Source organism: Sciurus carolinensis, chromosome 9, assembly GCF_902686445.1.
Source record: "Sciurus carolinensis chromosome 9, mSciCar1.2, whole genome shotgun sequence".
NCBI lineage: Eukaryota > Metazoa > Chordata > Mammalia > Rodentia > Sciuridae > Sciurus > Sciurus carolinensis.
In genome coordinates, this window is record NC_062221.1 from 57132989 (window position 1) to 57145079 (window position 12091).

General features: G+C 39.5%; 1 protein-coding gene across 3 annotated transcripts in view; it reads left to right on the forward strand.

Annotated features, from left to right (window-relative positions):
• The window catches only part of St6gal1 (ST6 beta-galactoside alpha-2,6-sialyltransferase 1), a 138769-nt gene that overhangs the window by 83532 nt on the left and 43146 nt on the right, over positions 1 to 12091 (forward strand). The window contains exon 1 of one of the 3 annotated variants that reach the window (XM_047565248.1): positions 4364 to 4476. The exons of the other annotated variants lie outside the window; for them this stretch is intronic. The gene's annotated coding sequence lies outside the window, so the exon portion shown is untranslated. Of the gene's footprint in view, positions 1 to 4363; positions 4477 to 12091 lie in introns of those variants that run through there. 3 annotated transcript variants of the gene reach the window in all.

A 12091-nucleotide genomic window follows, 5' to 3' on the forward strand; every position in this document is an offset into this window, starting at 1 on the left:
GGTCTCTATTGCTGTTTATAGACTTAGACCAATTAAATCAAAATCTACTGAATATTGGACAACTATGTTTTTAAAATGCTTTCTGAGTGATGTTAATGCCCAGTCAAGATAGAGAAGCAATGTTCCCTGATCCCTTTCACCCACACTCAACCCTGGCTATGAAACTAGAGGTGGGCGGGCAGAAGAGGGGTACACAGAATGCTTTTACAGCTCTGAGGACAGACTTGAACAAATGTGTTTTCCTCTGCATTCAATCCCCCTTACTCTTTGCATGGTGGCCTGTTTGGCCTTGGCCTGTTGGTGAGAAAGACATTTATTTGCTAAGATAGGAGAGGTAAATGATTGTTACCTTGGTGACTTTAAGGAGAAGTGGTTGCACAGGGGTGATTTCTTGCATTGAGGAAATGTCATAGAACACTGGCTCCGACTCCCTCTGCCCAACTAAGACTGATGAAAGGAAACAACAGCCCCTGGAGAACATGAAGATTAAGACATTAATAGGCACTATTGTTCTGACTAAAGATGTAGTTAATCTGAGGTTCCAAGAGATACTTAGGCCAGCAGACTGTAAATAGTAGTTTACTATAAATAAACTGTTAGCAGGTACTTAAGAGAAAATTCAGAGGAAATCTTTCTCCCCTATTTTGTTGCCACATGATCCTCCTTTGTAATTCAACATGAGAATTTGGGGCAGCCTCATTATGGTTGCCTGGCTGTATCAATTCTGCTGTCTGTCTTGAGGGGAGGTGTCTCTCTGATGTAGCTGCTACTCTGCATTTACCTGCTGAGTGCTGATCTGGGGAGGGAGGCTGGTATCTGATTTGGCCATCAGTAAAATTCTGGTTTTACTTTGCTATTCTCCTGATTTCTAAGAACTCAAAGCCAGATTCTCTGGATAAACTTAGAATGACTTGATTCTGCCTACTTGGGGGCAGTTGGGGGTAGTTTTTTTAAGCACCCTCCTGTATTCACCCAACTAGTAGAACCTGTTTTTTAGGAGGTATGCTGAGCAAGAATTGCTAGGATCACAAGTTATGATTAAATTAGGATAAGTTATGTAAAACAGAATTCCCTGCTCAGGGTCTCCAGAGAACCACTAGACATTTTTAGTATTTCAAAAAGTCAGATGGGAAAAGCACATTTACTACAACAAATCTTCACAGCCAGAGAAATCAAGTGTCTGTGTATTGTGTTGTATGTTTTTCATCTGATCTCATTCTGATCAGACCTCTTCTTGTCAGCAATATCTTTGTTCGTTTGGTAACACAAAAGGACCAAAATTCTTCAAGTTAGTTGACAACATCTTTCAAAATCTGGGGATCATGTCAGGGAAGCAATATACAAGAGGTAATTGGTATGGAAGAATTCAGGAACCATTGACTTTGACTAAATTAAGGGGAGCTTCTTCTATTTTTGGGTGCTAGTGAAATGTTAAGGTGAAGAGAGATGATAAATCTATAGCTGAAAACTCAGATGAAGTTCTTAGATAAGAAGAAATAAATGTTCAGGAAGTCTCTGCTGGGTAGGTCTATTAGGGTAGTGCTCATTGCTATAACTGCTATAACAAACTGGTTAGGGTAATGCTGGCTGCTACAACAAACTCACTTCTTAATCACCTTGGTTCAGAAGTGAAAAATATTAGTTTTGTTCACATTTTGTTGCTGTTGACTAGCGAAGTGACCTCACCTAGATTCTGGGTGTGTATGTGTGTGTGTGTACATGCACACACATGTGAGAATGCACTTCCTGGAAAATGTCACCCCTAACTGGGAAATCAGCTATAGCAGAAGCAAGTTTTGGTAAATGCATGGCATGAGGAAACAAAAAGAGGAGTCAATACAGGATTAGGTGGCAGCTTGAGAGTTCATGTTCTTAGAGGAAGGAGAGCCCAATATGTCAGTTTCTAGAGGTCAGGACACACAGACTGCTTCTGGAGGCATTATGCCTGAAGGAGATAGTTTTCTGCATTAAGGTCTTTAGGAGCAGAAATTTTAAAGGTAAACCAAAAGGTGAGGTTTGCACGAAGATTTGAGCATAGTAAACAGAAAGTGAAGATGGTGAACAGCAACTGTAGTTGACTTGGTAACCCCCTGAAGGCCTGAGTAGGGGGACATGCTGGAGCACACAGTCAGCTTGCAAAGACAGAATTACCAGGCTCACATCCCACTTTGGCCATTTATCATGACACCTTGAGAAAATGACTTAAATTCTTTGAGCTTCAGTTTCTTCATTTAAAGAAGAGGATTGCTAATGTTCCACCTCCTAGGGTGATGGTTAGGATTCAATTTGGTAACATATGAAACATTAGCACCAGGAAGAGCTCAGTAGATGGGAATGTGGGTCTTTCTTACCTGGATTTTTACAATTACTTCTTGAAAGCACTTTCTTTTATACCCTCACCAATCTTTCCCGTGCCACAGTGAATTCTCAATGTAGCAGCCAGAGTAATTCCTTTCAAACATAAGCCAGCCAATTTTTAGAGGAAAAGCCAAGATTCTTTTAAAAATATTGATATATTTATTAAATCTTACTTAATGATACTGCTGAAAGTGTCTAGTTCCATAGTGTTATGAAAATGGAAGAGAGAGAGAGAACTGTTTCCCTCAACAGATGGGTTAATTTAGGGTAATGTGTGGTCGCTTGGGGTGATTGTAGCAGAACTGTTGGAAAATACCAGCAGCAAAACTGCCATTGTGATGCAGTGACCTGAGAAAGGACTGCTCAGTAAAATATTCTGAAAATCTAATAACAAATAGGTAATAAATTTTAGATTCTATGTCACTTAAAAGTAGTCTTGATTAAAGGTTTAAAAGAAAATATGAAGCAACTGAAGCAAATGCCTGGGTAAGATTTCCTAATCTGTGAACAAAGACAATGAAAAAAATACCAGAAAGCATACTTGTTTTTGAGGAGAAGAAAAAGAGATCAGCTATATTAAGATGATATGAGTTGGAAAATTTATGTAGATCATAGTATAATCACAAAGAAAAATTCTTGCCCCAGTCTGGGGCCCTACATGATCTGGCTCCTAACGTTCTTCTAAGTGCCCATCCCACGCCTGTCCTCTGGCCCACTCTGCCCCAAGGCTTGATGCTGTTTTTGAAGCATGCCAGCATGTCCCTGCCTAGGTATTTTGCTGCCCCACCACCTGCTACCCTCTTCCCCAGAAAGCTGCATGACCTTCTTCCTCCCCCACCATCTTTGCTTCAATGTCTCCTCGGTGACACTTCCTCTGACCGTCTTTAAAATCTTCACCTCCTACCTCACCCCAGGCAGTCTCTAGCCCTCTGCCCTGCTTTCCTGCATAGTGGTTATCTGCTTCGAAAGCACCACGTACCTATGTATGTACCCCTCACTAAGTGGCAAGGGCTGGGGATTTCTGGCCAGCTTTGGTGCCACTGTGTCTCCAGGAGACAATGAGCATTGCTGGATGAGTGAGCCTATTGAGAGTATTGTGTGTTTTCTTCTAGGCTTTGGCACGACTGCAAGCTAGAAGAGGACAGGCATCCCTGTTCATCTCCTGCATCCTCAGTGCCCTTAGACTGCAGGACTTAGATCCTTTGAGACTTCAAAAGTAATCCACACACATAAAACAAACAAACAAACCTCGGAGGACTGTTGAACTTGAAATCATAGTATCTCAACCAGCCTTAAAACACGAGCGTTTGTAGGACATAGAGCTGAGGACTACGTTAACATACCACAAGGAAGTCATCAGCTAGATGTGGAGCCTGGGTCATTCCAGAGGACAAATGACCATGTGTTCTCAGTGGAAGAGAAAAAAATTATGTAACAGGGTAGTGGTGGTGGGTGGGGACTGTTATAGACTAAAATCAAGTTGAAAATGGCCTATTATCCAAACAAACTGTGCTGACCTTTTGTAGATCCTCATTTGAACAATTTAACATAAGCCACATACTCAAGAGAGTTGGTAGAAATTTGTGAGTAGCTTGGATTTTAGGGGATAGTGGCGATGTGGTCATATCCAATTATCATAAATGGATTCCTATGTTCTCTGGAGAACCTGGTGTGGTAATCTAGAGAATTGAATTCAATAGAAATGTATATGAGGCCTATATTCTCAGTAGTTCCAAGGATGATACATAACTGATACCATTTTCTTTGCCAGGCAGTAAATTGATATATCCAATCCATGTCATGTTAAGGCTTAATTTGCTCATGGAGCCCAACTGAGAAGAGCTGGTAGGAACAAGTGAGGCGAAATCTGACATTTGCTTTAAGGTGCTGGGTGTGGGGATGTGGTGAGGCATAGCAGAGATGAGGAGGAAATGAAGCAGTTCCTCTTTTGGTGGTGGAGGCAGGTTTATTTTCTCTTCTTCTGTAGTGCAGGGGAGTGGAGGAAAGAGGGGCATGTGTGTCGTGTTTATTCAGCCCTTTTTAATAGGCCCTTTTTGCTCCTTCCTCCTCTGCTTACCTTTGATTTGTGGAGCAGAATGCAGACTGGTCATTAGTGAGGTAAGATGGGGAGATGCCTGCTGGAACTGGGGCTTTCACTGCTTGTACTGGGGAATGTGCATTTCTACAGAAGAGCTCATGGGAAGCGAAGGGCCTGTTTTATTATCAGCCATCTGTCAACTAGGCGGTCCTTCTGCGAACATACCTTTGACTGTCTGCGGGGCACCAGGTCGAAGACAATAGCAAGTGGCCCAGAATTTCTTTTTGCCTTATGTATTCAGAGTGGCTGGCTCTGGTCGGGGACCACTGCCATGCAGATAGGAAGGACCCAATACCCCCCACCAAGTTCTATTCTCTAGGCCCACTAGAAGATCTCTGTGGAAGTGTATGCAGGGGTTTCTGAGGATTTCCTGGTCTTCTTCATCGGTACCTTCTTGGCTAGAAAATGATCTGGTAAAAGGCAGAGTCTTTTGCAGCCTGAGTCTGGGACAATTAGGTCAGGCAGGAATGAAAGCCCCTTCATCTTCAGAGCTTTGATCTGGGCAGGACCCCTCCCACCCTTAGCCCTGCAGTCAGGCTTACCCTCTGTTAAGCATTTGCAGACTCAGCTTCTCAGTGAATCTCTCATGGCTTCCTAAATTCACTTCTCAGTTTCACCAGCTACAAACTGGTTTCCTATTTCCTATAACATTTCTGACATTTGCTCCCTTTTTGAGCAAAATAGTTAAGTGTCAGAAATGTTTTGACAAAACTGTTGATATCTTGACATGTGCTGGCTTGCACTGGATAGACAGTGTCTAGGAGCTGGGCTGTGGGATCCCTGCTGGCCTGGACTAGCTCCTTGGGGACTCTGGGAAGCTGGTGCTAACCACTTTGCTTCAGGCTCTTGTTACCGCTGGGAAATAAGTGGACTCTGCCATAATAAAGGAGTTTTAGCACGTGGTAAATGCTTAATAATTATTAGCTCAAACAAAGTGATAAGATCTACCAGTAATTTTCATTATGTCCTACAGAGGTGAACTTTTAAGTATTATCTTTGTCTTACAGATAAAGACACATGGCTCACAGAAATTAACTGACTGGCCTAAGATCAGGTGATTGACAGAAAAGCCAGGTTTTGTATTTTTTTTTTATTTTATTGTAAACAAATGGGATACATGTTGTTTCTCTGTACATGGCATAAAGGCATACCATTTGTGTAATCCTAAATGTACATAGGGTAATGCTGTTTGATTCATTCTGTTATTTTTTTCCCTTCCCCCCACCCCTCCCACCCCTCTTTTCCCTCTATACAGTCCTTCCTTCCTCCATTCTTGCCCCCCTCCCTAACCCTAACTCTAACCCTAACACTAACCCCTCCCACCCCCCATTATGTGTCATCATCCACTTATTAGCGATATCATTCGTCCTTTGTTTTTTTGAGATTGGCTTATCTCACTTAGCATTATATTCTCCAATTTCATCCATTTGCCTGCAAATGCCATAATTTTATCATTCTTTATGGCTGAGTAATATTCCATTGTATATATATACCACAGTTTCTTTATCCATTCATCAATTGAAGGACATCTAGGTTGGTTCCACAGTTTGGCTATTGTGAACTGAGCAGCTATGAACATTGATGTGCCTGTATCTCTTTAGTATGCTGATTTTAAGTCCTTTGGGTATAGGCCAAGGAGTGGGATAGCTGGGTCAAATGGTGGTTCCATTCCAAGTTTTCTAAGGAGTCTCCACACTGCTTTCCAGAGTGGCTGCACTAATTTGCAGCCCCACCAGCAATGTATGAGTGTACCTTTTTCCCCACATCCTCGCCAACACCTGTTGTTGCTTGTATTCTTGATACTTGCCATTCTAATTGGAGTGAGATGGAATCTTAGGGTGGTTTTGATTTGCATTTCTCTTATTACTAGAGATGTTGAACATTTTTCCATATGTTTGTTGATTGCTTGTAGATCTTCTTCTGTGAAGTGTCTATTCATTTCCTTAGCCCATTTGTCGATTGGATTATTTGTATTCTTGGTGTAGAGTTTTTTGAGTTCTTTATAGATTCTGGAGATTAGTGCTCTATCTGAAGTATGATTGACAAAGATTTTCTCCCACTCTGTAGGCTCTTTCTTTGCATTGCTTATAGTTTCCTTTGCTGAGAGAAAGCTTTTTAGTTTGAATCTATCCCAGTTATTGATTCTTGCTTTTACTTCTTGTGCTATGGGAGTCCTGTTGAGGAAGTCTGGTCCTAAGCCGACATGTTGAAGCTCTGGACCTACTTTTTCTTCTGTAATCTGCAGGGGTCTCTGGTCGGATTCCGAGGTCCTTAATCCATTTTGAGTTTAGTTTCGTGCATGGTGAGAGATATGGGTTTAGTTTCATTCTGTTGCATATGAATTTCCAATTCTCCCAGCACCATTTGTTGAAGAGGCTATCTTTTCTCCATTGCATATTTTTGGCCCCTTTGTCTAGTATGAGAAAATTGTATTTATTTGGGTTTGTGTCCATGTCCTCTATTCTGTACCATTGATCCACCTTTCTATTTTGGTACCAATACCATGCCGTTTTTGTTACTATTGCTTTGTAGTAGAGTTGAAGATCTGGTATTGCGATACCCCCTGCTTCACTCTTTCTACTGAGGATTGCTTTATTTTTTTTTTCTTTTCTTTTTTTTTTATTTATTTTTTTTTTGAGAATTGCTTTAGATATTCTGGGTTTTTTATTCTTCCAGATGAATTTCATAATTTCTTGCTCTATTTCTGTAAGGTACATCATTGGGATTTTAATTGGAATTGCATTGAATCTGTATAGCACTTTTGGTAGTATGGCCATTTTGACAATATTAATTCTTCCTATCCAAGAACACGGGAGATCTTTCCATCTTCTGAGGTTTTCTTTAATTTCTTTCTTTAGTGTTCTGTAGTTCTCACTGTAGAGGTCTTTCACCTCTTTTGTGAGATTGATTCCCAAGTACTCTATTTTTTTCGATGCTATTGTGAATGGGGTAGTTTTCCTAATTTCTCTTTATGAAGATTCATCACTTATGTATAAAAATGCCTTAGATTTATGTGCATTGATCTTATATCCCGCTACTTTACTGAATTCACTTATGAGATCTAAAAGTTTTCTGGTGGAATTTCCTGGTTCCTCTAAGTATATAATCATATCATCAGCAAACAGGGATAGTTTGAGTTCTTTTTTTTCCTATTCATATCCCTTTAATTTCTTTGGTCTAATTGCCCTGGCTAGAGTTTCAAGGACAATATTGAAAAGAAGTGGTGAAAGGGGGCATCCCTGCCTTGTTCCAGTTTTAAGGGGGAATGCTTTCAGTTTTTCACCATTTAGAATATTAGCCATAGGCTTAGCATAGATGGCCTTTACAATGTTAAGGAATGTTCCCACTAGCCATATATTTTTTTCTAGTGTTTTGAGCATGAAGGGATGCTGTATTTTATCAAATGCTTTTTCTACATCTATCGAAATAATCATGCGATTCTTGACTTTAAGTCTGTTGATATGGTGAATTACATTTATTGATTTCCTGATGTTGAACCAACCTTGCATCCCTGGGATGAAACCCACTTGATCATGGTGCACTATCTTTTTAATATGTTTTTGTATGCGATTTGCTAAAATTTTGTTGAGAATTTTTGCATCGATGTTCATTAAGGATAGGTCTGAAATTTTCTTTCCTCGATGTGTCTCTGTCTGGTTTAGGTATTAGGGTGATATTGGCTTCATAGAATGAGTTTGGGAGGGTTCCCTCCTCTTCTATTTTATGGAATACTTTGAGAAGTATTGGAATGAGCTCTTCTTTAAAGGTTTTGTAGAACTCGGCTGAAAACCCATCTGGTCCTGGACTTTTCTTTGTTGGAAGGCTTTTGATGACTTCATCTATTTCATTACTTGAAATTGATCTATTTAAATTGTGTATGTCCTCCTCGTTCAGTTTAGGCAATTCATATGTCTCTAGAAACCTGTTGATGTCTTCGAAATTTTCTATTTTGTTGAGTATAGATTTTCAAAATAGCTTCTAATTATGTTTTGTATTTCAATAGTGTCTGTTGTGATATTTCCTTGTTCATTCTGAATTTTAGTAATTTGGTTTTTCTCTTGTCTTCTCTTTGTTAGTGTGGCTAAAGGTTTATCAATTTTGTTTATTTTTTCAAAGAACCAACTATTTATTTTGTCAATTTTTTGTATTGTTTCAATTTCGTTGATTTCAGCTCTGAGTTTAACTATTTCCTGTCTTCTACTACTTTTGGTGTTGGTCTGTTCTTCTTTTTCTAGGGCTTTGAGGTGTAGTGTTATGTTGTTTATTTGTTGAGTTTTACTTCTTTTATTAAAAAGCCAGGTTTTGAATCTGGGTTTTTGAGATGACAGCCTCAGTCATTTCCAAAGCCAGAGCCACTATTGGTGGTGAAGAACTAGGTTCTTCCCCCAGTTTCTCATGTGTCAGTAGTTTAGCAACATATATTACAAATGAATTATGGAATAAAATGAAATAAGAGGACATTCAAAATGCAAGCCCCATTAAAAATATTTTTTGTAGTAAATAGGCATAAAACTGCTCTTTTAAATTACTATAAAACTTGTTTACACTCAATTTCTGTACTTTTGTTCCCCTGGACCTTGAAAAACTTTTCCAGACAAGCACTTGTCTGTAGATCTCACTTTGAAGAGCACCATCCTGAGGTACTTGTTTCTTGGAGCATAGTGACTGGAACTCACTGACAGAACCTGCTTTCTGCACCCACTTTAGTAGACTTTATTGAATGTAAATGTAGGCTGGGCAGAGGGGTCCGGGTCATAAGATGCTCATAGTTAGTCACTCACTAACTACACTAGTGAGTGTAGTTAGAAGATAGTACAGAACCTGGCATTTCAGTGCAGAGAGGTGGGAGAGACAAGGAGGCATCAGCCAGATGTGGAGACTACTGAGAAGCAGTGACCAGGGATTCAGAAACCAGATGTGGAAGTTTTTGGAGGCCAGGTGAAGAATCTCACCTATTAAGGAGGAAGAATCAAACAACTAATTACAGTACTGCTGGTGGGAGAAAAGATAGAGAGTGAGCATTGACCACCTGCTTAACAACATGGAGATCACAGAGGTCTTTGGTGACTCTACCAAGAGTAGGTTCATGGTGATGGGGAAGGCTTGAAATGAGGTTGGGAAGATGGGAATTGGAAACAGTGATATGGCCAATCAAAGAGTTTTAGTGCAAGGAAAGAGAAATAGGGCCAGAGCTGGAAGTTGAAATGAAGTCAAGAGGTTTAGAGGAAGGGGCTGGGAAATAGAGTTTATTTAGAATTCGTTCATTAGCCAGATCTGTGAACTTTTGTTAGGTCATTTTTTTAAAAAATTAATTTCTTCAATAAAACAAGCAATTATTGTAACTTTCTTCTTCAAGCTCTTTTAAATTGTCTCCATTGCCAAACAGTATTATTGGTCAAGAAAAAAAGAGCTTGTAAATCATACTTTTTTCTTATATAGTTCAATCTAAACACATCTGTAAAATGACATTTCTTTTTTTCATATTTGCATTATCTTATGTTTTTTTGGCTGAAATATTTTAATTTCATCTCTTACTACTTCATATGCATAGGGCCTTTAAAAAACATAACCACAATACAATTAATACACCTAACAAGATTAACAATGATTTCTTAATATCATATAATAGTTAATGTATATTCAAATAACCCACTTGTCTCCAAAGATGTTTTGTAAATTAAGACTTAAGCAGAGACTATTCCATATTATTGTCATATTTAAGCTATTTGGTTTTTGTACTCACTAACTTATTGATGGAACCAGTTTAGTTGTTCTGTAGCAAGTCTTTCTGAATTTGTTTGATAACATCCCTATGGTGTTATTTAATTTACTCTTTCTTCTGGATTTACTGAGAACTGGAGTTGCATACAAAAACTTGATAATAAGCAGATTACACATGTGGGGCAAGAATGTTTCATAGGTGGTGGTGTGATTCATGTTGGCTCTCACCAGAAGGTAGGTACTGCCGAGGTGTCTCACTATCAGTGATGCGAGACTGATCAGGGTCAGGTGGAGGCAGCCTGAATCATGAGAGGTGTTAACTTTTTCTGCTTTTTGTATTTAAAGATTTTTTTAAGGTATGAGAATATAAGCATGTCTATGTGCTTTGAGAAAGGGGTACTTATTGATACAGAGAAAAAGGGGGGAGATTTTATAAAATATTTTACATATTATTTATATATATTATTTATATTTTAAAAATTTATATTATATAGATTATATACATATTATATATAATATATATTATTTATATTTTAAAAATATTTTGTATATTATTTTATAAAATAATTTCCCTAAGTAGATAAGAGTGTACCAAATCCAGTGGATGAGTGCTGGTCATTGCAAGTGTTAGATGCAGCCAGTTCATCTAGCATAGAGAAAGAGACCTATAGGGAGACATTACAGAGAGACATAACTGTGGTGATGTGGGCTGTGGTAGGGGGCTTGAGCAACTTCTATTCTGGCACCTTACGTTTTCACCATGGGCAAGAGCAGGTTGGTTGGGGGAGAGCGAGAATGAGAGGAGAAAGTAAAAAAGAACTCTAGGAGGGTGTTGGGTAAATATACTGGAGGGGTAGCATGTGATTGCTGGGAAGGCCAAGGACCTTCTGGCAGTTAGTGATCAGTAATGTGGAGTGAAATCAGAACACATTGTCGTATAGTTTTTATCTAGCCAAGTTCAGTCACATGGTCGCAGGTGTGAGGTCAGATGGAGTGGAATTTAACCAGGATTGGGTTTTGGCCAACCATGTAATGAGAGAGGATAGAGGGGTCCTTTTAATGATTGACTAAGGAATTTAAGCTGGTAGGAAGGGAAGCAAGGATGTGTGGGAAGTGAGGGAGAGCATGGAGGTGGTGGAATGAGCCATAGAAGATTCTTGTAGTTGCAGGAAGAGTTGGAAGAAGCTGGGAAGAAAAGAGTGGTGATTGGAGAAGGATGTCTGAAACTGAGATTACGGAGGGGGTAATATGTTTTGGAAATGAAAAGATCAGAACTATGACCTGAAAGTGAGAGATTGAGACCACAATCGTGGGGATAGAGGAGATTCAAGAGCTGTGAGGCCAGAGGAGTAGACCATCCTGTAGGTGGATGGGATATTCATTATATCACTAGGAGTCACAGCAGAAATAGTGTTGGGGGAAATTACAGTGAGCCCGGAGCTAAAATATTCAAAGAATGAAGAGGAGCATCCTGGGTGTAGGAGTAGATGCTACAGGGGTAGTAGGTGGTGTGGTCAGCACAGCATAGCTGTAAAAATAAAATTAATGGATGCGTGAAACATTCTTAATACTGGGCCTGCATGTCGGATGGACGGAAGAAGTGTTAGTGATTTTCATTCTGAGCACTATGTGAACAGAGAGCAGAGCTTAAGCCACTGGATTCATTTTTACAGGGAAGATGATTTTCATTCATTTTAAGGTCAAAGAGGCACAGCAGCTTCCCTCTGTCATTTAGTGTATCCAGCAGACTAAATGAACTTCTGCACACTAGTGTTGTAGAGAGGATTCTATCAATCAGGTAGTGGGGAGAAGGGAGGGATAGTGTCAGCGCTTGCTTCATTCTTTCATCCAAGAGAAATTAGGAAAACCCCATTCACAATAGCCTTGAAAAAATAATTAAAAAAAAACAAAAAC